Raw genomic sequence first — 23,651 nt, 5'->3', positions numbered from 1 at the left:
ATTGTTCAAATTTTTATGATACTCTATTCAATGTTCGGACAGACATATTTTGGACTCCATGTTTGTTTTAAATATTTACGGCATAAATTCAACGTTGGCACCAAAAGTCTCGTAAAGCTAGTGACCGATCTACTTCAAATTTTTACACAATGCTATAAGCGCTGCAACGGACGTAGCCTACATATATAAAGAGGAAACGATGGTTATGAAAAATGTGGAAAATTTCGCGACCGACCTACTGCACATTTTTATACGCTACTCTAATAAACTTTCGGACAGACATCGGCTGTATATTGGAATGTTAGAAGAGTATCGTGAAAAGATTTGAAGTAAAATTTCAAATTGTTTCACAATACCTTACTGACATTCAAACGAATAAAAGCTATATATTTTTTAAAAACAATATCGCACAGATTTTCTGTTAAAACCGATTTCGAGAAGTAAATACTGTGATGTGAAAATGTACTGATCCATTGTCTTTCTGGAAATTAGTTTAAACTTAGATATCAGGACAATTAAACCATTAGACAAATTGTGTTTTCCACATATATTCTTTCTCCTCGTATATAATTTTAAACAAAAATTGTTTACAAATTTGTGCTGTTTTGTTTTCTTCGTTGCAGACAGGTTTAACAGGAAAGTGGTATGTTGCATTATGGATTGTCTACATATGATTAGAATATTAGTATGGAATCGGATTCGTCTGCAACTCTACAATTCACAAATTAAAACTATGACAAACCTCTCGTGTACGCCTTATATTAATGATCACAACCGATTTACCCATTCATTTTAAGTGACTTCATTTTCGAATCGAGGTTTCGTTTGCAACAACAACACACAAGGCTCAAGCAAGATGTGGGTAAAATGGATAGAGAGAAGGGGAAGGAGTAGATGGACAGAGATTGGGATAAGGAGGAGACGTATAGGGATGTGGGAAGGAGGGAAGAGGAAGAGATGGACGAATAGAGGAGGTGGAGAAGATGGACAGAGAGAAGGAGAGGTGGAGATTAGGATGTATGTACAATTCCAGTACATATCTAGCAAGTGCGAAGCATTGATTGTTTCGCTACTAAGATATATTTTCTCTCAGTACAATTAGGTGACATTAAAACTGCTTTTAGCAATTTACTTAGCTGTTCTCAGTTTTCTGTCCATTATATGCTACACAGTCGGGGACGAAAGGTACTTGGGTATTTTTCGGATTGTCCTTTACTTATATACGTTACTTCTGTCTAACGAGAATTGAAAAATAAATCAAGCAGGTAGGAAGATAGCCTGATTGGATTTTCCAGAGTTTGCAGTTTCTAGATCGACTAAAACTTACAGGCAAACATTCCCAAACCTTAATAAGGCCGTAGTGCCCGGCCTTCCCCTGCAAAAGACGGTGTTTTGGACCCATAAACTGTAGTTGAGGTCATTCGTCATGTCTGAGTAAGGGCTGTTGTTTGATCGAAACTGCTAGTTTTAATAAAGAAGCCACAAGCAATTGTTTTGCCACATCATTATTTTTCGAAACACAAAGTCGTCGCGATAAGGGAATAAGCCAAACTTACAGCGTAGAGTTTACGCTTACTTAATACATATGTACGTCGAAGAAATACTTCTTCGTAACGTTATGACTTTTAGGATTTAGACCGTGGTGTGAAACCTTATTTTTATACTTGATATCCTGATGTTTCGTCTGCAACTACGGGAGGCTTTACGGCGCCTGTGTAACAAGGTGATTAAATTCTTCGACGATATATATGTCTTTCAATGTTGGAAGAACTTTGTGAGAACAATTTTTGTTCGAGTCCTGTTGAATTATTACACTGCTGTCACAAACACATAATCAAAAGCCTTTACCAAGGCTTACCAATATACTGGAATACAAATCAGGATATTTACAGAATCACCCGTGACAATTTGAAATCCTGCTGAATTTTGTTTTATATTTTGTTCTCCATCGTGCATATTATTTGAAGACATTTCCTTCATTTGTGTGTACGGTGTAAAAAACGCTGCTTTTAGCATTTATTTACAGATGGTCACTATTGAATGATTTTTTATCACAATAATGAGTTACTTATTGTTTTCAGTTATCAGAATATATATAGGTGAAATGGTAAATTAAAAAACAAAAAAGATAGAAAGTGTAAAGTAACTATTTAAAATAGAAAACAAATATAAGTCGAATAAATAATTAGAATAGTAATGAATACTTAATATTTTAATTAGATATGTTGAAAATACTGCAACATCACAATGGGCACAGCTTATTTTCCACAAAATAGTACTTCAAAAACCAGCTTTATTACACAAGGATGTATGTGGCTTGAAGGCTTCTTTAATTTATGTTGTAACAAATGTTTTAATTTTTCAGAATAAATTAATGGTGGAGAGGTATTTTTCAAAATTTCAGATTATTATAAAAGTTGATTATACAGTTGTCAAGAACATTAATGACATATATTTACCTTTTGGGTTGTGTTTTATCCCTTGAAAGTGAAATCAAGCACTAACAAAAAAAATTAAATAAATATCACTTTATTTTCCCCTCTCTAAACCTTTTAAGTTTCATCAAGGTCATTTATTTACTATTGAGAATCTTCCCTTGTGAGCTGCAGGCTAGTTGCACCGGGCGTCGACGGGTTGTGCACTCGGTGCCACCACGCTTAAATAAACTACTTTAACTTCTATTTTCTCCATACTGTGGTGAGGTGTGGCTTTACTTCCAACTTTAAAAACATTCTAGATTTGTTAGCTACAATCAGAACATAGCAATGTATCACCTATAATGAACCAGACCTAAAGCGACCAGCGACAACATTTTCTACTACAAATCTTTCCAGTTTTGTGCTGCAGAGTACTTGGAAATTAAATATCATAGAAACAAAGACCAATATCGAAAAAATAAAAACACACACTTCATCATCAACCAGCGACATGAAACTATAAGATATGAAAGAAATCAGTTTTCTGTACCGATTACTTCCCCGAGAATCGAATGAGAGGTATTATTCTCGCATACAGCAATGAATAATTTGCACAAATGGAAAAGGAGAACCTCTACCATAAAACTAACTAAGAGTTAATGTAGCTTTACTTCACTGATATACAGTATTTTTTACAGTTAAGCCCAGCGGCTGAAGTACACAATTAATAACATAAACGAAACATATCCATTCACCTTCAGCTTCAACCACAGATGTTTACTTGGTTTCAATATGACAGACTTTGCTCATGTGCTCTAAATTATGGCTCATGGACTGCAGCCAACTTTCCATTCTGTATACTCTCTATTTTGTCGCGTGGAAGAAGTAGCGTTAAAGTAAAAATTCATGTTGGGTTGAATAAACAACCTGTTGTACAGAATTTGGATTAGGAATATAACATCTAAAAAAAAAAAAAATGAAGGAGAGTATGACGAGGTTAGCGATTAACTTAAATTAAATCCATGGGAATATAAAATCGGAAAAGTAAAAGATTTCTGATCAGAGATGGAATTGTACAAGAGGACCAAAGAATGCCGGGTTTCTTTAAAAAGGGCTCGGACGATTCCTCGCCATATCTTATGCAGCACTGGCTGGTCGTTCGTAGACGAAACCTAAATTTCCAATCGTCCATCTTCCGGGAACGCAATAATTAGGCAAATGCAGACCATGTGTACTCGCCTTATTGGTGGCAGTCGGTCCACGTACAGCCGTGGAACTCATTACAGTAGGTGCCGCGCGGGTGATTATACCGCGGACCGAGGTAGCTCATTACAGGAGCGTGTATCAGCACGGGCGCATAATCCTGCAATCAGCATCACACGCTCCGCTAACGAATGATAATCGCGCTGTGGTATGATCAATAATTCAGGAGTCGCATACGAACATCCAAGTGTACTGCACCTCTGCTCATTAAGCAGTATGGTTCACGTTACTACGATTTTCGAAATTGTTTCCCAGTCAGTGTAATATGTTGATTGTGTCCATACAACAGTGGGCTTTATTAGGGAACGGAACACAGCTAAAGCTTTACTTCGACTTGCACCAGCCGTATTAGTAAGTAATTCATATTCTGAGCTGAATACAACGTCGCTTTTCAGTAGACATTTGCGAATTCAATAACACCCTTGTACAGTTGCTATAAATCATTCGCAATTATTTCACTGTAATATCTAGGAAAATAATAAAATAATGACAGTACACTACTGTCGAACGTAGCTGCAAACATCCTGGCAAACTATACGAAGAACACTTGGCATAAAAATCACCTTATAGCATTGTTACGAGTGCATAATAAACGTAAAGAGCGCAAAATGAGAAACTGTATATTAAGTTTGATTTCAAGTAACAGGATTCGCATATGAAACGCACAGGAAAGATGCAGAACATCAGTGTGTTACTGCTCATTGTGAGCGCCTGCAAATAATTACTTAACGATCTGAACAATCAAAGTTCCTTTTATTATTGTGCAAAGAATCATTTTATGGAGACAGGAACTGTATGAAGGTGTTTTTAATGTCTATCTTTAGTGGTTATTTATGGGCCATCCGGGAGTAGTAATTATGTTTTTCTCCATAATATTACTTTCTGCGCATTCTTGTAACGCATTTGCATGGTAAACCGTCAAATATTCATTACGAAGTATTCACCTGTCCCACACGAAATCGAAATACGTCCTTTACAGTTTGAAACCTTTTGGGCTTGCTACGTCACAAATATCTTTCAAAGACATAGTATATATATATATATAACGTGTTACATTGCTATGAATATTACTTTTAATTTAACTACAGGCCTATTTTAGCTACACAGTCATCATCAGTTTATCTCTAATAGAACGTCTCATAAATTTATTGTATTACATATAAGTTACTTATGAACAATAATATATCCTTTAGAATCACAAACACTTTCATTAATGAAATAATATATTACGACAGATATGTCGACGACACAATAATGCTTATAGATGGAAACAGTGAGGACATCGAACATATACAAAAGAAATTCTACATCTGGACTTGATCTTAGGTGATATTAGCAGTACTCATAAATTCGAAATATACCGAAAGCCAGCAAGAACTGATAACATTATCGATGAGAACTCCTGCCAACCAAAATCACACAAATATGCATACTTTCACACCATGACCGATAGAACCTGCCTCTAGAACAGGACGCTGCACAAAAAGAAATTAGAATCCAGCAATACAAGGCATAAGAGAATGAATACAATCCACAAATAACTACAGAGTTGCATAACAAATACACAAAACCCTCACGACTTACTACACCGAACAGAATAACATTTATCAGAATAAACACGGACAAAACAGAACATTACATATGTAACCGTCGCCTACCTGGGAACATTTCAAACAAAATTAACGAACTACTGAAAAATACCAACACAAGTTTTGCCTACAAATCAGGACATAACATAAAAATAAAAATACAGTCATGGAGGTGGAAACCGCCAATACACTCAAAACCGGGTATATATAAAATTCACTGCAAAGACTGTGAAAAATTCTACAAGGAACAGAGAAGCAGAAACTTCGCCACTAGATATCGAGAACATGTTGCATTAAGTGACAACAACCCATCCATCTTTTTCTATCACATTAAAAATTTAAGCCCCCCAATATACCCACTGAAAAATGCTATCGATATTTTACACACACACTAACATCAAAAAGATCAGTAATTAGTGTGTTGGAGGAAACAGGGACATATTTACGTATAAGAAATTATCGACATTTAATCCTCAACGAGCAAATTGACCTAAAATACTAATACTTCATCGGAAACTATATTGACAATATCCATCAAGATCCCAGATGAAACATAATACAACCAGAGGCATAATTTGGCTTGACTAAAACAACACCACAGATATCCATTTAGTATAAACCAACAACATCGCTGGTTGAATTGTCAACAAGCAGATGTAACTATACTATATTGCTGATCGTCTGACATAGCTGACGTCATGAATTTCATCTGGAAATTAAGTTTATTTCAGACCATACCTAATGAAGTGTCCGAAAGTAACACACAATTGATAACTATTACAATACCAGCGATAGAATATGGTAAGTAAACAAATAAACAGCAACAGAAACTAACAAAATCGCTTATCATCTGTCACAACTGCTGTCACTAAATGTCAATTACAGACTAAGATTTATTTCTGACCACTAATAAAAGGAAATACTACAGAACTGATTATTATTGCTACATTAATGTAAAATATAATCAGAATCAAACAAAGAGCAACGGAAACAATGATGTTACATGGAAGTATGTAAAACCATACTATTCCTAAGTTACGCACATATAGTACAACAATTGTATGAAAATGTATAATATTCGGTTACTGATAAACTGATAATGGCTATATTGCTAAAATAAACCTATAGTTAAAATAAAAATAATATTCACAGCAGCGTAACTGGTTATATAAATATATTACGTCCTTGAAAGACATCCTTTATAGATAGCCGGAAGCTCCCATCTTGTTTTCAGTCTCTGTGTTCGAGGTTGTTAACGCCTACTTATACGGGAGTACTGAGATATAATGTGACTGGTCAGAATATTTGTCGCTGTTTTGCCGTCTGGTAGAAACCTGGTCGGCTAAAGATTTTTATCGCCAGCCTCTGTCTCAAAGTTCGAGAAATATTCCAAACCTCTTCATAGAGTTCATGGAGTAACAGCATTTGAAGTGCAAAGCGTTCTGCGTGAGGAATCCCACATTTGTCAGAAGAATAAAAAAATGCATCTCTATTGGTACAAAACTTGTTTATATCCAAAAAAATCAAGAAGGCATTCTGATACCACACAATTTTGCAGCTCACTTCATCATTACGAAAGTAAACAATTTATTAAGGAACGTTCTAAGTGTTACACAGGAAAGTGACTCGTTATAGGTGCCAATTAGAAAGTTTTAGTTCCTAGTGTCATTAAAACAGAGGAATCCGTTCTGTTTGTGATAATACAAGTATCGAAACAGAGCACTAGTGTTGTAACTAGTAGAACTCTACTCAACAGAAGCCATGTATCATTTTTCTTACATAACAAAATTCAACTCATGAAAAAAATATTCTTCAGTATTGATTTTACTTTCGTACACAACTCCATTACTGATATCACATTTTGCGAAGTTTATTGTAAAACTCCCTGTGCTGTTGAGGAATAAGTGGTAACATCATCAACAGGTATTTGTTTTGCATCCTATAAACATGCTCACTTTAAGACGAAGTGTAGCAAGGGTTACAACTGCCCTGTATTTCCTCTTTTGAACACATTGACATGTTTCCATTTTTCTGTTTCAGAGTAATAACGTTTAAAAGCTGTTTGAGATGAGTATGAGACACTTTCATCATACTGAATTTGGAGATTAACAAGCCTACAATGACAACGATATTTCATACGCGTCTCTAAAATCTATGAAATCAGTTGTATGCATTGGAGCTACATGGAACGGGTTGATAGCTTTAAGTGAGTGTTACCCATAGTGGATGCTGTTGAACTCCGTGACTGTTCCTTTAAAGGATGTAGAAAAATTTCCGCCAACAATCACAATAAAAGATTATTTATTCTTCACACGGCCAGTTTCGGGCTTGCGCCCATACTCAGATGTTTATATATTGATGTACATGTTTACATTGCTGGAGATCAACTTCATTGATCTGCAGCAATATAAACATGTACATGAATGTGTAAGTAACTGAGGATGGCCACAATCCCGAAACGGGTCGTGTAAGGAATAAATAATCTTTTATTGTGACTAATAGCGGAAATTTTTCTACACCCTTCGTACACTATGTGATCAAAAGTATCCGGACACCTGTCTCAAAATGACATACAAGTTTGTGGCGCCCTCCATCGGTAATGCTGGACTTCAACATGATGTTGGCCCATCCTTAGCCTTGATGACAGCTTCCACTCTCGCAAGCATACGTTCAGTCAGGTGCTGGAAGGATTCTTGGGAAATGGCAGCCCATTCTTCACGGAGTGCTGCACTTAGGAGAGGTATCGATGTCGGTCGGTGAGGCCTGGCACGAAGTCGGCAATCCAAAACATCCCAAAGGTGTTCTGTGGGATTCAGGTAAGGACTCTGTGCAGGTCAGTCCATTATAGGGATGCCATCGAACCGCCACATTGTGTAACGTGATTCGTCACTCCGCACAGCGTTCTTCCACTGTTCAATCGTCCAATGTTTACGCTGCTTACACCAAGCGAGGCGTTGTTTGGCATTTACCGGCGAGATGTGTGGCTTATGAGCAGCAGCTCGACCACGCAATCCAAGTTACCTCACCTCCTGCCTAACTGTTATAGTACTTGCAGTGGATCCTGATGCAGTTTGGAATCCCTGTGTGATGGTTTGGATACATGTCTGCCTATTACACATTACCACCCTCAACTGTCGACGGTCTGTGTCAGTCAGTAGGCGAGGTCGTCCTGTCGCTTTTGTGCTGTACGTGTCCCTTCACGTTTCCACTTCACTATCACATCGCGAACAGTGGACCTAGGGATGTTTAGGAGAGTGGAAATCTCGCGTACACAAGTATGACATAAGTGACACCCTATCACCTGACCACGTTCGTGAGTTCCGCGGAGCGCCCCATTTTGCTCTCTCACGATGTTTAATGACGACTGATGTCGCTGACATGGAGTACCTGGCAGTAGGTGGCAGCACAATGCCCCTAATAAGAAAAAGGTATGTTTTTGGGGGTGTCCAGATACTTTTGATCACTTAGTGTAGCCTTAGCTGACTCAGCAATAGTGTGTAAATCTTGCGAAACAAAGACTCTGTCAGGTGGCACTTGGGTCTCATGAGGGAAGCAACACTTCGCACAGATAACATGGACCTTCTGGTAATAGGTATTTCAAATATTATCTCGATCATTTGACGATAGGCGCATGCAATAAAGTAGCGAGAACACAAAAGAACTGAAAACGCGTTTATGGAAAAAATGACCCGAAGAATATTTTCCATATCCACTCTTCATTTGACACTACTGAAAGCGATTCTGCCATAGGATAGGTACGATAAGTTCTGTGATCACCTGGAAACTGTGGAGTGTATGCCAGCGCGAGGTCTCACCCTGGGCCTTCCGTCTCATCGTCATCATCTTCACCATCATTGTCATCAAGAAAGTCAGCGTCAACATTCAAACGACATAACAAGAACACATGACAGTCACAATCACTACACGGTCACGCTGAAATGGCGTCTATTACAGAAGCTTCCATGAGACTACGACTCAGATAAACAAATAAGAAATGGTGCGTATGTGCTCCACAAGGCACGATAAGCGTTACAGAAGTTGACACAGGGTCGGAAATAATTTACACAACATTTACAATATAATTTTTAGCGAAATTTTTAAATTCCAAGAAACCTAACTTCTTATGAAGTAATCCAACAGTCAATGGGGACTCACTCCTATTTACACGAATAATTTGTTACAAAATTAACGAGAAAAAATTTTTCACAACAGCTTACTTATCTGGTGGGTTTTAATGTCTGAAAAGAATTAGCTAGTACAAATTTCGATGCACAGAGCGATTACAGCATACATTTGGAATATTCTGCAGCTGCCGTGGATATCTGGGTTAATTTTCGTCGTATGAAAACTCCTTCCCTGAAGTTGTCTGGGGTTAATAAAAATTCGTGAACGAACTAACGGCCAACGATAGTAACCGAATTCTAGCCGTAGTAATTGAAGTGTCTGAGAAGAATCAAGACCTGTAGCAGATTGTATCACATTCGGAATGAAGACATCAGAAGAGAATTGAAGATGTTCTTACTATTAGAAAAAGTCAAAAAATATAGGCGAAAATACAACAAACACATCCTTTGAAAGGGAAGCGAGGGAATACCAAAAGAAGGTACTGAATACCTACCAATAGGAAAAGATGTTTGGGAAGACCAAGAAAAAGGTGAACTGAAGGGTTTGAACAGACCCTCCAAGACTGACCTATGATGACGATTATAGTAATTCTAAGGTACACGAAACGGCATTTCACGGGCTTTGCTTGGGCGCTGCAGGTAAAGCTGTCATCAACTTGAAAGTTGATTTGAATGCCATGGTGCTCTGCTAGGGATAATCCCATTCCAGCTCAAATCCTTTGCCTTTCTCTGACCTTTAAACTGACTTATCCAGCCAATTATAGGGGACCTACAGTTTAACATCGATAACGAACCATTGTACAATTTGGCATCTTTCACATTTACAAACATTGTCAGAAGCGAAAGAACTGAAAAGGGACAGATAAAATTCCTACAACAGACCAGAGATCGAAACCTGCATATTTCGGTCCATAGTATAGCATTTAATCACTGTACCAGCGTGAATCATTATTAAGGATTGTTGAGTGCCGTTCTCTGCGATGTCAGGAACATTCGAAAGAACTCACACGAAATTCACGAAATTTTAAACAGTACTAAAATCGAAAATATTAAACGGACTAGTGAGTATCCTGTGTTACATAAGTGGGTATTTATTCTAATCTTCAATTAGTCCATCTCCTCCTTCCACTCTCTCTCTGTCCCTCTCGTCCTCCCACTGTCTCTGTCCATCTCCTCCTTCGCCTCTTTCCTGTCCATTTACTCCTCCCCTTCTCCCTGTTCATCTCCACCGCCTTCATTTCCATGCCCGCCTCTTCCTCTCCCCTCCCTTTGTCCATCTCCTCCTCTTTCCTTATTTGTTCATTTCCTCCTCCCCTTTGACTTCTCATTTCCACCTCACCTTCTTTCCACCCCTCTCTTTCTGCTGCTGCTTCTGTCCGTCTCTTCTTTCCCTGACCGTTTCCTCCTCTCCCCCCTCTCTGTCCATTCTCCCCCCTCTATCAGTCGATTTCCCCCTTCCCTATCTCTATTCATCTCCTCCTTCTCCTCCTCTTCCTATCTTTTCCTGTCTCTTCCTTCCCTCTCCCTGACTGTCCATCTCCTCGTCCTTCCTTCTCTCTCGACGTCATCACCCACACCTCTGTCAGAGACTGGTGGTCTTTACCCCTACAGTATTTTTTTCCATACTCTCACTAATAAGTCTACCAAATTTGATTGAAATCGTTCCAGGGGCTTAAGATGAATTTTTACCTGTGGCTTTGCCTATATACATACATGATGTACTTCACAAATATTTCACATATTTCACGCCAATTTATACATATACTGGCGAACCCAGCAATGCTTCACGACTGCTAAACATGTATAGAAATTGGATATAAGTTCAGATCTCCTTCCCCCCCGCCTCCCTCTCAGTCCATCTTCTCATATCCCCTCTGTCTGTTTATATCCTTTGTCCTCCTCTTTCTCCATCACCTCCTCCCCCTGTCTTTGTCCGTTTCGCACTACATTCTATTTCTCTGCACATCTTTATTCCTCCTCGCCATGTAGATTTCCCCCTCTCTCTATATATACCGATTTCCTCTCCCCCCGCCCCCTCTTGCTGACTTTGAGTCTTGTTTTCGTTATTGCTAACGAATTCTTGATTGGGAATTGAAGCCGTTTAAAATTGGTAACCAGGTACTGCCCGCCATCCAAGTGGAGCACGTATTGGTCTCACCACGGACTTCTAGTACTCAGCCACACACAACTGATATCATCAAAGTGTACGGGCCTGAAGATGGCGTTGACGCAACGTCCAAACTAGTAGCCAAATAAATGTGAAATCTTAAGTACAGCTGGAGGCGTTTCATTTTTAATAAAAATTGTACCAGCTGACTTCCTACCATCATCCAATTTAAATATGGATGTACGAAGATTAAAATGAGTAAATCTGTTGGGATCGTTGGTATATAGTGTCAGAGACTGCCTTCCTGCAGCTGGATCTGTCAGGTTATTAGCTTCAAAAACAGTTTTCACATAGTTTCAATCCGTGAACGGTAGGATTACAAAGTTTTGGACGATTCAGATTACGTAGTACTACTCCAGTCATAGGTCCATAAGCCACGAATACAGCTTTCCTGATTTCTATTAAAACTGAGTGGGAGAAAGAAAATAAAACGGCAGATAGTTGTGTGTACAATTTCTGTTTAAAATTATCTATAAGGAGAAACAATTTGTCTAACAGTATAACTGCCTTGCTTTCATAGTTAAAACTGTCTACGAGAAAGAAAACGAAACGGCACATTTTCACATAGCACAACATATTCTTTCTCGCAGTTGGTTTTAGAAGAAAAATTTTACACTGTTCTATCAAGAAATGGCATATAAGATGCCAGTCTGAAAGTTTATTAGAATACTGTATACAAATCAGAAGTAAATCGGTTGAAAACTTTACGAGGTTTTTGGTAACAACAATTCCGTATTATATAACGGTCAATAGCTTTTAGAGGTTACTGAGAGCAAATATCGACCTGGTTTTACATATCATTATAGATTTTAAATATGTGTTTCTATGCCATATACATTAAAAATATGTAACCTACGTCTATTTCAAAGTGTATTAGTTACATGTAGAAATCGGAAGTAAAACGGTCAGGAACTTTTCAAGATTGTTGGTACCAACGTTAAACAGCGACTTGTGTTTATATAGTAACATAGATAACAAAAAATTTAGCACTGACCCTATGAAGAGACTGTCCGCTTAGGCGTCCAGTGGGTAACAACATGTTCAGCGAGCCACTAGCGTGAAAGCATTTCACGCCCTGCTGCCGAAGAGCGCTACGGGTCGTCGCCAGAACACTGCAGCCCTGCGGGGCTATCAACGCGCGAACGGGCCCGCCAGTTAACGACACAATGATGGCGGCGCAGCCGTGTCGCGACACGACCGCCACGACCGCCGCTGTGTGACTGGTGTGCGTGCGTGGGTGCTGTGGTGGGGGGCGGTTGGGGGCGGGGGGGAGGGCTGGGGTGGGATCTGGGGGCTGAGGCTGGAGGCTGGAGGCGGCTGATAGCCCGCTAATCGCGCTGCCTGCGACAGCGCAGTCCGTCCGCTGCCCTAAAATTAGACGTCGGCCAGGCGACGTCGCAGCGGCCTGGCCAGCCTTCTAAGTGGCTGCTGACGGTGCAAAGCCACGCCGTCTCCTATGTCCTCGCGTGTCCGAACACCTACAAACGACGTCCTCTCTCTCTGTTCTATCGTGGAAGTAGAAAACATACAAGCACGAGGAGAGCTCGCGCTATGAAGGTTCCGCAAAACTTCATTATGAGGATAACAAATAGTAATTTCGTGTGGCTCAAACGGTCTGGTGCAAGTTTCTTTACCGGCAGCCCGTTCGGCGAAATATTTGTCCCTAACCTACCCCAGTTATCGAGCCGGAAACAGGAATCAACAATTCGACGTGAAATCCAAACGACGCGTTGCTTCTGGAGACTCCTCATATCGTCGGCATTTGAAGGCTAGCTTAATACGAGGACTGAAAACGGCTCGCCGCGAAGGAATTAGTTGAATAAACGATTAAAATTTCAGGGAAATTAAATAATTTATTAAGAGAAAGAGTTTGACAAATTGAGCAATTCAGTATCGAGAAAGTCAACCTATGGCCCTTATACAAGCAGATAACGGCTTGGTGTTGACTGATGGGGCTCTTAAGGTCCTCCTGCGGGATATCTTGCGAAATGGTGTCCAGTTGGCGTGCTGGATCGTCAAAATCCAGATCTCGTCGCACTTCTCTGTAATAAATGCAGCAAACTTTCTCAAATGCGGAGAGATCCGTCGACCTTGCTAGCTAAGGCGGTGGTCATCACTTGCTCAAAAGTAAGACCAGTATGACTTGCCACGGAAGGCAACAAAACTGGGAGTAGAATATTGTCGACTATCGCTGGGCTTTGAGGTTGACGCGGATGCAGATGCTATGAAAAGAAATGGCACCCCTAGACAATCACTCCTGGTTGCTGAGCCGTATGGCGGGCGACGGCCACGTTGGTATCCCATTGCTGTCCAGGACGACTCCGTACACGTCTTTGGTGGTCAGCAGGTCTCAATTCGAAGTGGCACTCGTCACGGAAGACAATTCTCCTCCTGTCAATCAGATTCCAGGCCGAAGAAATGTAGGGAGAGTGTCGCCCGCCATATGGCCCGATAGCCAGGAGTGATTGTCTAGGGGACCCATTTTTTTTCTTCATAGCTCGATCCCTTTGGTTGTCATCTGTGGCGCCCTTACAGCTTAGAGGCACGTCGACGTTATTCTACGCCCTCTTTTGTTGTCCTTAATGACAATCCATCCTTAGGTTACATTTCAGCAATGTAATGCTCACTTTCGTTAAGGTTTGAAATTTTGTGTTCAATCACTGAGCGCTCTCATTCCCAAATACTGGGTGACTAAAGTGTGGGCATTCGAGTGCCGTGGTCTCCACTGGTTTTACATCCCATCCCCTTTGATAGTAAGGTGGTTCTTACCCTCTTAGCGATTCTTTCCAGACAGTAAGTGATACGTGCACCAAATATCGTCGAAATCGGTCCAGTGGTTTAGGAAGATATGTGGAACACACATATAGATATACATACGGATGTATACAAGTTAATTCATTTTTGTAATATGTGTGGGTACTCGGAAAATATCCCTGAAAAAAATCCGAAATTTTGTCGATGGAGTTCAGTTATCCGAAAGTTAAGAAACATACAAATCTGGGCTTTAGTGTCTGCAGCGTACTGTTCCTCATGATTTGAGCAATCCTTGTTGATTACGGAAACGGGCCTAGTGGTTTTCAAAGGAGATCCGTAACAAGCGACAACATCACACGTGCTGCAGCTGATATTGTTGACAGTCCGTTCAATTTGGATACACTACGACGTCACATAAATCTAGGAAGAATGCATGGCATTTTAAAACTTATACACTCCGATTTATGATCATTTTGCAGACTGTGTTCAAAAACTATAAGTTTTCAAGTCACTACATCGTTGTTCTGAACCGTGCAATGCTTGCGCTTAGTAGTGACTTTACCTCTATTAAAGACAGTATATGTATTCTTACAGTCAAAGACCCAACATGCAGGTACGTCTATGATATGTAGACAACACGGAAGATTTTTGATTTTGACACGTGCTAAAGCAGTGTTATAACGCTTGATAATGGCATTGCGTCTAAATTTCAATAGCGCACATTAATACCTTACAGTGAATGGCGATAGCAACGCCATTTACAATGTATTACATGACTGTGAACCCAACCACGAGCACGTAACAAAAGAAACTGAACCTTTCTTGTGACTACCACAACGTGGCGAATACTGAAATACGGTAGGCAGTGGATATTTCTCCAGGGCTGATTTCTTTGCATACTCCGTATCTTTCTATCTAGCGTTAACCTCTTCATAACTGTACCGACATTGTCAATCTGTGAACAGGTAACTGTGTCTACATATTAACTATATTCTTGTTCTTAATCGTCGTAGCATAACATGTCCAATATCCTTGTAAAGGTGATCTACACATGAATTAATCTACTACTATTAGTGCTACCACTACCACCTCCAGCACTGCCACCACTATTATTACTACTGCCTATTGCTACCTGCTATCACGATAACGTATTTTACAAAATTTCACCTACCCCCTGAAAAGATCATGGTAACATGGAGGCCAATGGTGCTATCTGAGATCTGTGCGCCCCTTGTGCCCAGTCATCAAAGATCGAGGGAGAAATCACAATAAGGTGGTTCAGTGACTCCTCTACCAAGTATTTAATTGTGAACTGCAGAATTAGACATAGATGCAGGTGTAGATAAATGCTCTAATATGTCCGGCGCCAATGCGGTAGACATCTGTTGTGATAAAAGATGAAATATTATGTATAGTGTCAGAAAGGTCTAAAAATCCACATAAACCAGCAGATCACAACTGGCGCCAAGATAATCATTTAGCTGCATTGCGTAAGTTAAAATTCACTTCCAAGATTTTATCTTAATTCAAGAAATTGTAATCTTGCGTAAAAGGTATGAAGGAAGCATGGCCCACAAGACGTCTTTAACAACTGCGTTGACATCTCATGTGAATGGGTTAGGCACAGAAAGTTGAGCATCCAAACGAACTGGACTCGCATTCCGGAGGACGACGGTTCAATCCCGCGTCCGGCCATCCTGATTTAGTTTTTCCGTGATTTCCCTAAATCATTCCACGCAAATGCCGGGATGGTTCCTCTGAAAGGGCACGGCCGACTTCCTTCCCCATCCTTCCCTAATCCGATGAGACTGATGACCACGCTGTCTGGTCTCCTTCCCCAACCAACCAACCATCCAAATGAAACGGCGACCTGTACTTGTGAGGCTATGCTCGTAATGATGGTGTCTGTGTAGTCTTCAACCATTTTCAGTTATTTATCATTATTTTTATTTTTGTTAATGCACAAAATTTACTACACCTTGGGAGATTCCCATATATACATATCCTGTTCGGATATGGGACTATAGCTGTTACTATTCTTCATGTAGTAGGGATAACAGCTTCAGCTGTATTGACACTGCCTGATTAAAAGAAGTGAAGCATCCAGAAATCGTGATAGGAAGTTAGTGTAGCTTTTTACACATACCCATCCCACCAGTGAGTATGTATATGAGAGTAGCAGTTTTCTGCGACAGCTAGATTGGCCACCAGATCGCATTTACTGTTGTTGGTGTTTAGTGTTGTTATCAGACCTGGTAAAATATATAAGGGGAGTGAACAACGTCAGATGTACTGACTCGGAGATGCAGCGTACTCCTTGAGACACCATTATCAGCATCTGCTAGTGTTTGAAAGTGGCCTCATCGTGGGGATCCATATCTCTGGTGGATTGAATCGTACAATATCCAGGTTTTTCGCACATTCTGATGTGGCAGTGGCCAGATGATTGACTGTATGAGAACGTGAAGATAGGCATGTTTAGGCATCAAGGTTGCGGTCGAACACACCTCACAATCACGAGGGATGATCGCAGCATTGTGCACTAAGCACAAAGCAACCACTTCACATCTGCACCTACCATCCAAGAGCGAGTCATCCCGCATCATTAGTTGGAGACCAACAGCAGCCGGACTAGGGAATTACTGTACTGTTCCACTGCATAGGCTGTCATTAACAGCACAACACCAACGTCGGCGTTTGGAGTGGTAAAGTGACCGGGAAGTCTGGCCAGTCGATGAATGGTGTCGCATCGCGTTTGTAAGAAGGCTGTTTAGGTTTTTATCTTGGTAACACCACGTAACGCTCTATATGAAAATCACTGACTGTGCTGTGTGAAGTCTGTGGCTGGTTTGCATTGTTGGAATATTTGCTATTGTAGTGTTGGGCAGTTGGATGTAAACAGCGTGTAGCATTGCGCAGTTGGAGGTGAGCCGCCAGCAGTGGTAGATGTGAGGAGAGAGATGGCAGAATTTTGAGAGCGGACGATCTGGACGGGAGTCCATCACAAAGAGTAAATTTGTAATATTGGATATCAGTAACTTATATATATATATATATATATATATATATATATATATATATATATATATATATGATGATGACTTTTGAAGCCGGCCGGTGTGGCCGAGCGGTTCTGGGCGCTACAGTCTGGAACAGCGCGACCGCTACGGTCGCAGGTTCGAATCCTGCCTCGGACATGGATGTGTGTGATGTCCTTAGGGTTAGTTTTGAACATTATTAAGGTAAATAAATTGTTTGTTCTCTATCAAAATCTTTCATTTGCTAACTATACCTATCAGTAGTTGGTGCCTTCAGAAGTTAGAATCTTTTATTCAGCTGGAAGTATTGGCGCACGCTGTATTGCAGTAGTTTGAGTAACGAAGATTTTTGTGAGGTAAGTGATTCATGAAAGGTATAGGTTATTGTCACTCAGGGGCATTCTTTTGTAGGGATTATTGAAAGTCAGATAGCGTTGCGCTAAAAAAAATATTGTGTGTCAATTTAGTGATGAACAGAATAAGTAAAGAGAGAAGTGTCTGAGTACGTTCAGTTTTGCTCAGCTGTTTGAAAATCAAATAACGTAAGAGGTTTATCAGCACAGTAATTGATTAATTTTTCTAAGGGGACGTTCCACGTTCAGCGATGCATCGCGCTTGTGCACTAACCCGGATTGCCATCGTCGGCGAGTATGGCGGAGGTCCCGTCCTTCAAATGTTTTGGGAGGTACAGCGGTTTGCTTCTGGCGTCGTGGCGTAGACAATCATCAGGTATGCCTTAAAGTCATGGATGGTAGTAGCTGAAGCAACAATGACAGAGCAATAATACGGCACGGACTTGCTGCATAGTCATGTGTTACCTCTTAAGCAATTGTATGGTGATACCATTTTCAGACGGAATAATACCTGTCTACACACGGCACGAGCCTCTATGAAGTGTTTGCACGATGCTGAGGCGCTCCTGCGGCCAGGAAGATCTACAGCTAGGTTTCTGATAGACCATGTGTGGGAGCAGCTCGGATATGAAATCTATTCCAGTGTCAGTATCCAGGCTATTAACGACCAGTTACGTTACCTGTGCGCTATCTTGCCTCAGGAAAGGAAGTAATGTTTACGTGACGCTGTTCTAAACTGACTCACTGCGTGTATCCATGTCAGAGGGAGACGGCTCCTAGTGCCAACTTCATTGGAAATTTTCTGATCACTGAAAGAACATTGTATACCCTCTCAACCAAGGGAATTTCATTTAGTTTCTTCTTTCCCTCTTTGTTCAGGCGGACTATTTTTATGGCAACAGTCTAGTTGATGTACTGCCACCGTTCACACCACATACAGGAAAGCAATCTCTGTTGGTCCATCATGGAAAGGGGACATCGGATGGTTAAGTAATTGTCAATGAAATTCAGCAACAGCCTTTTATCTTAAGATGATATTTTGTGAGTTTCAGCATTTCATTATGCCCTCTTCAGGGATGGAGAGATGCATATGGGGCCTGAAGCTAGCATAATAAAATGCTGAAACTGGCAGCCTTCAAAATAAAATAAAATAACATCTTAAGTTACACGGCTGTTTGTGAAATTTGTTGACTGTAACAACAGGAAAACAGGTTGAGAATAGCAGTCATCGATTCCTTATATCCTCTACGAGATGCATAATGAAGATTATCACGTATCCGAATGACCATCTGGTATCATAGAGGCGGCTGAAGGTGGTGTAATGGAACACCAAGGTACACTACTGGCCATTAAAATTACTACACCAAGAAGAAATGCAGATGATAAACGGGTATTCATTGGACAAATATATTATACTAGAACTGACATGTGGTTACATTTTCACGCAATTTCGGTGCATAGATCCAGAGAAATCAGTACCCAGAACAACCACCTCTGGCCGTAATAACGGCCTTGATACGCCTGGGCATTGAATCAGACAGGTCTTGGATGGCGTGTACAGGTACAGCTGCCCATGTAGCTTCAACACGATACCACAGTTCATCAAGAGTAGTGACTGGCGTATTGTGACGAGCCAGTTACTCGGCCACCATTGACCAGACGTTTTCAATTGGTGAGAGATCTGGAAAAGGTGCTGGCCAGGGCAGCAGTCGGACATTTTCTGTATCCAGAAAGGCCTGTACAGGGCCTGCAACATGCGTTCGTGCATTATCCTGCCCAAATGTAGGGTGTCGCAGGGATCGAATGAAGGGTAGAGCCACGGGTCGTAACACATCTCAAATATAATGTCCACTGTTCAAAGTGCCGTCAATGCGAACAAGAAGTGACCGAGACGTGTAACCAATGGCACCCCACACCATCACGCCGGGTGATACGCCAGTATGGCGATGACGAATACACGCTTCCAATGTGCGTTTACCGCGATGTCGCCAAACACGATGCGACCATCATGATCCTATAAACAGAACCTGGATTCATCCGCAAAAATGACGTTTTGCCATTCGTGCACCCAGGTTCGTCTTTGAGTACACCATCGCAGGCGCTCCTGTCTGAGATACTGCGTGAAAGGTAACCGCAGCCATGGTCTCCGAGCTGATAGTCCATACTGCTGCATACGTCGTCGAACTGTTCGTGCAGATGATTGTTGTCTTGCAAACGTCCCCATCTGTTGACTCAGGGTCTAGACGTGGCTGCAAGATCCGTTACAACCATGTGGATAAGATGCTTGTCATCTCGACTGCTAGTGATACGAGGCCGTTGGGATCCAGCACGGCGTTCCGTACTACCCTCCTGAACCCACCGATTCCATATTCTGCCAACAGTAATTGAATCTCGACCAAAGCGAGCAGCAATGTCGCGATACGACAAACCACAATCGCGTTGGTTACAATCCGACCTTTATCAAAGTCTGAAACGTGATGGTACTCATTTCTCCTCCTTACACGAGGCACCACAACAACGTTTCACCAGGCAACGCCGGTAAACTGCTGTTTGTGTATGAGAAATCGGTTGGAAACTTTCCTTGTGACAGCACGTTGTAGGTGTCGCCACCGGCGCCAACCTTGTGTGAATGCTCTGAAAAGCTAATAATTTGCATATCACAGCATCTTCTTCCTGTCGGTTAAATTTCGCGTCTGTAGCACGTCATCTTCGTGGTGCAGCAATTTTAATGGCCAGTAGTGTAGATAATACATACAGCTGAAGGTATCATTTCTTTACATACAGGCTTTTGTGAGCTATTTTGTCTCACATACGTGCGCGAGGAGAGTACTGTGAAGTGGGAGGAGCGGCTGGAACCGTCGTCTGCTTTTCCTTGGCGTGGGGCCAGCAAGCGGCCGCCTCGCCTATCTGCGACTGGCGGGCTATTACGCCTGTCCCCGGTTTTTGCAGAGGGCTTTTCGCTTTCTAGCCACCGATTCTGCCAGTGCTGTCGCTCGCGGATAGTTGTGACAGACGACTCGTGGCAACGTATTTCCCTTGCTCTATCTCCCGTAGGACAGAAAGTTTTAAACAGCGCGTTTATTCATCATGATATTCAGGTAGAGCTCATTGTTCCTTGCTATGAAACATTCCTGCTTTCTTCTTTTACACAAAGGTAACCGTGATGTTTTGTTCCACCACTGTACAGGGCTATTACAAATGATTGAAGCGATTTCATAAATTCATTGTAGCTCCATTCATTGACATATGGTCACGACACACTACAGATACGTAGAAAAACTCATAAAGTTTTGTGCGGCTGAAGCCGCACTTCAGGTTTCTGCCGCCAGAGCGCTCAAGAGCGCAGTGAGACAAAATGGCGACAGGAGCCGAGAAAGCGTATGTCGTGCTTGAAATGCACTCACATCAGTCAATCATAACAGTGCAACGACACTTCAGGACGAAGTTCAACAAAAATCCACCAACTGCTAACTCCATTCGGCGATGTTATACGCAGTTTAAAGTTTCTGGATGCCTCTGTAAGGGGAAATCAACGGGTCGGCCTGCAGTGAGCCAAGAAACGGTTGAACGCGTGCGGGCAAGTTTCACGCGTAGCCCGCGGAAGTCGACGAATAAAGCAAGCAGGGAGCTAAACGTACCACAGCCGACGGTTTGGAAAATCTTACGGAAAAGGCTAAAGCAGAAGCATTTCTTGGAAAACCGATGGATGGGTCGTGGTGGAGATCATGATCAACAATTCATGTCATGGCCTCCACGCTCTCCCGACTTAACCCCATGCGATTTCTTTCTGTGGGGTTATGTGAAAGATTCAGTGTTTAAACCTCCTCTGCCAAGAAACGTGCCAGAACTGCGAGCTCGAATCAACGATGCTTTCGAACTCATTGATGGGGACATGCTGCGCCGAGTGTGGGAGGAACTTGATTATCGGCTTGATGTCTGCCGAATCACTAAAGGGGCACATATCGAACATTTGTGAATGCCTAAAAAAACTTTTTGAGTTTTTGTGTGTGTGTGCAAAGCATTGTGAAAATATCTCAAATAATAAAGTTATTGTAGAGCTGTGAAATCGCTTCAATCATTTGTAATAACCCTGTAGTTCGTGAACACTTGTTATATTACAGGTAGGCGATTGTTTGGGGCCGATCACTTACGTTAACCTCCACGTGGCTGTTTCAGACTACGTAAGTATATCCCCGAATATGAGAAAGGAATAAAAGTATAAATCAAACGTAGTCGAACTTCTTTAAAACCTACCGACGAATTTTTGTAACAAGGAATTTTGATTCAAGCCGTCTGGAACACAGCATAAGGACAGTGAAACGTGGTGTGTGCTGACACCGAAAAAGAAGGAACTGGAAGAATTTGGTGTTACAAATTAATGTCAAAAATCAACTGGCGTTAGCAATCAGTCTCACTCGCCGACTGCCATGCTAACAACAGATGTCATATTACACCGAGCCTTCTTCTGAAATATCTTCGTCGTTTAAATATCTGGGTTTAGCGTCGCAAAGCGATGTGAAATGGAATGAGCATGTGTGAACTGTGGTAGGGAAGGCGAATAGTCGACTTCGTTGTTATTGGCAGAATTTTAGGAAAGTCTGGTTCATTTGTAAAGGAGACAGCACACAGGACGCTGGTGGAACCTATTCTTGAGTAATGCTCTAGTGTTTGGGATCCGTGCCGGTTCGGATTAAAGGAAAACGTCGAAACAACTCAAGGGCGGGCTGCTAAATTTATTACCAGTTAGTTCCAGCAACACGTGAGTGTTACCGAGATGGTTCGGCAACTCAAACGACAATCCCTGGTGGAAAGGTGACGTTATTCTCTAGGAATACAATGGAGAAAATTTGGACAATCGACATTTGAAGCTGGCCGCAGAACGATTCTACTGCCGCCAACATGCATTGCTCGTGAGTATCACGAAGATAATATACGAGAGATTAGGATTCATGCGGAGGCCTATAGACAGTCGCTTTTCCCTCGCTCTATTTGCGGGTGGTACAAGAAAGGAAATGATTAGCAGTGGTACAGGGTACCCTTCGCCATCATGCCGTATGGTGGCTTGCCGAGGATCTAAGTAGATGTAGATGTAGAATATACAGAATATGAAGGTGTCTGAAATAACAGATGGGAGGGGGGGGGAGTCAGAAGACCACTGAAAAATTTTTCAGAAGAAGGGTCGGTTAGATATGACATCTGTCGTTGCCATGGCAATCGATGGGAGAGGCGGATTGCTAATTTTTAGTGGTAAACAATAATTATAATACGTGAAACATGTTGTGGAGGATACTGATCGTAGCAGACACATAAAACTGACAAGATTAATCAAATATAGGAAGAGAAACATCGTTGACTTATGAAAAGAAATAACTGTAAGTGGGTCTCCTGGAACAGCACTTGTGTAATCCAGTACGAAGTATAATCTCAGTTTTAACAATCATCCTAAGCATCTGTTTTATAGTTCAAATCATATTCTGCAAAGAAATACACATAATTAACTTTCAAAGAAAGTACTACAACAGTTCGTAACCGTAACGAAAATTCCACTAACGTCGTAGGCAACACATTTGGGTCTAAGCCTTCCGGAAAGTCCAAAACCCCAAGTTTAATAAGTTTAATCTCCTTTGAGGTCTTTAGATCTAAAACAAAAAACAAAAGAATCACATTTTCGGGGCACATAGCATTGAATTCCTGCAAAATTCTGTGATTAAGTGTTCAAAACAAACCTTGGTGAAGATAATCCTAACGTTGAAACTTCCTGGCAGATTAAAACTGTGTGCCGGACCGAGACTCGAACTCGAAAGCTGTGAGGATGGCGCCTGAGTCGTGTTTGGGGAGCTCAGTTGGTAGAGCACTTGCCCACGAAAGACAAAGGTCCTGAGTTCGAATCTCGGTCCGGCACACAGTTTCAATCTGCCAGGAAGTTTCATATCAGCGCACACTCCA

The 23,651-nt window shown here is 41.3% G+C and overlaps 1 protein-coding gene across 4 annotated transcripts in view; it reads right to left on the bottom strand.

Moving 5' to 3' along the window:
* Positions 1–23,651, bottom strand: part of LOC126412339 (ankyrin repeat and death domain-containing protein 1A-like) — a 692,368-nt gene that overhangs the window by 413,983 nt on the left and 254,734 nt on the right. For 3 of the 4 annotated variants that reach the window (XM_050081882.1, XM_050081885.1, XM_050081886.1), the window contains exon 1: positions 12,555–12,756. The exons of the other annotated variant lie outside the window; for it this stretch is intronic. The gene's annotated coding sequence lies outside the window, so the exon portion shown is untranslated. Of the gene's footprint in view, positions 1–12,554; positions 12,757–23,651 lie in introns of those variants that run through there. 4 annotated transcript variants of the gene reach the window in all.

Source organism: Schistocerca serialis, chromosome 7 (assembly GCF_023864345.2).
Source record: "Schistocerca serialis cubense isolate TAMUIC-IGC-003099 chromosome 7, iqSchSeri2.2, whole genome shotgun sequence".
In the NCBI taxonomy this organism is placed as follows: domain Eukaryota; kingdom Metazoa; phylum Arthropoda; class Insecta; order Orthoptera; family Acrididae; genus Schistocerca; species Schistocerca serialis.
Note: the sequence above shows the minus strand (reverse complement) of the source record. Positions and strands in the feature narration are given on the sequence as shown.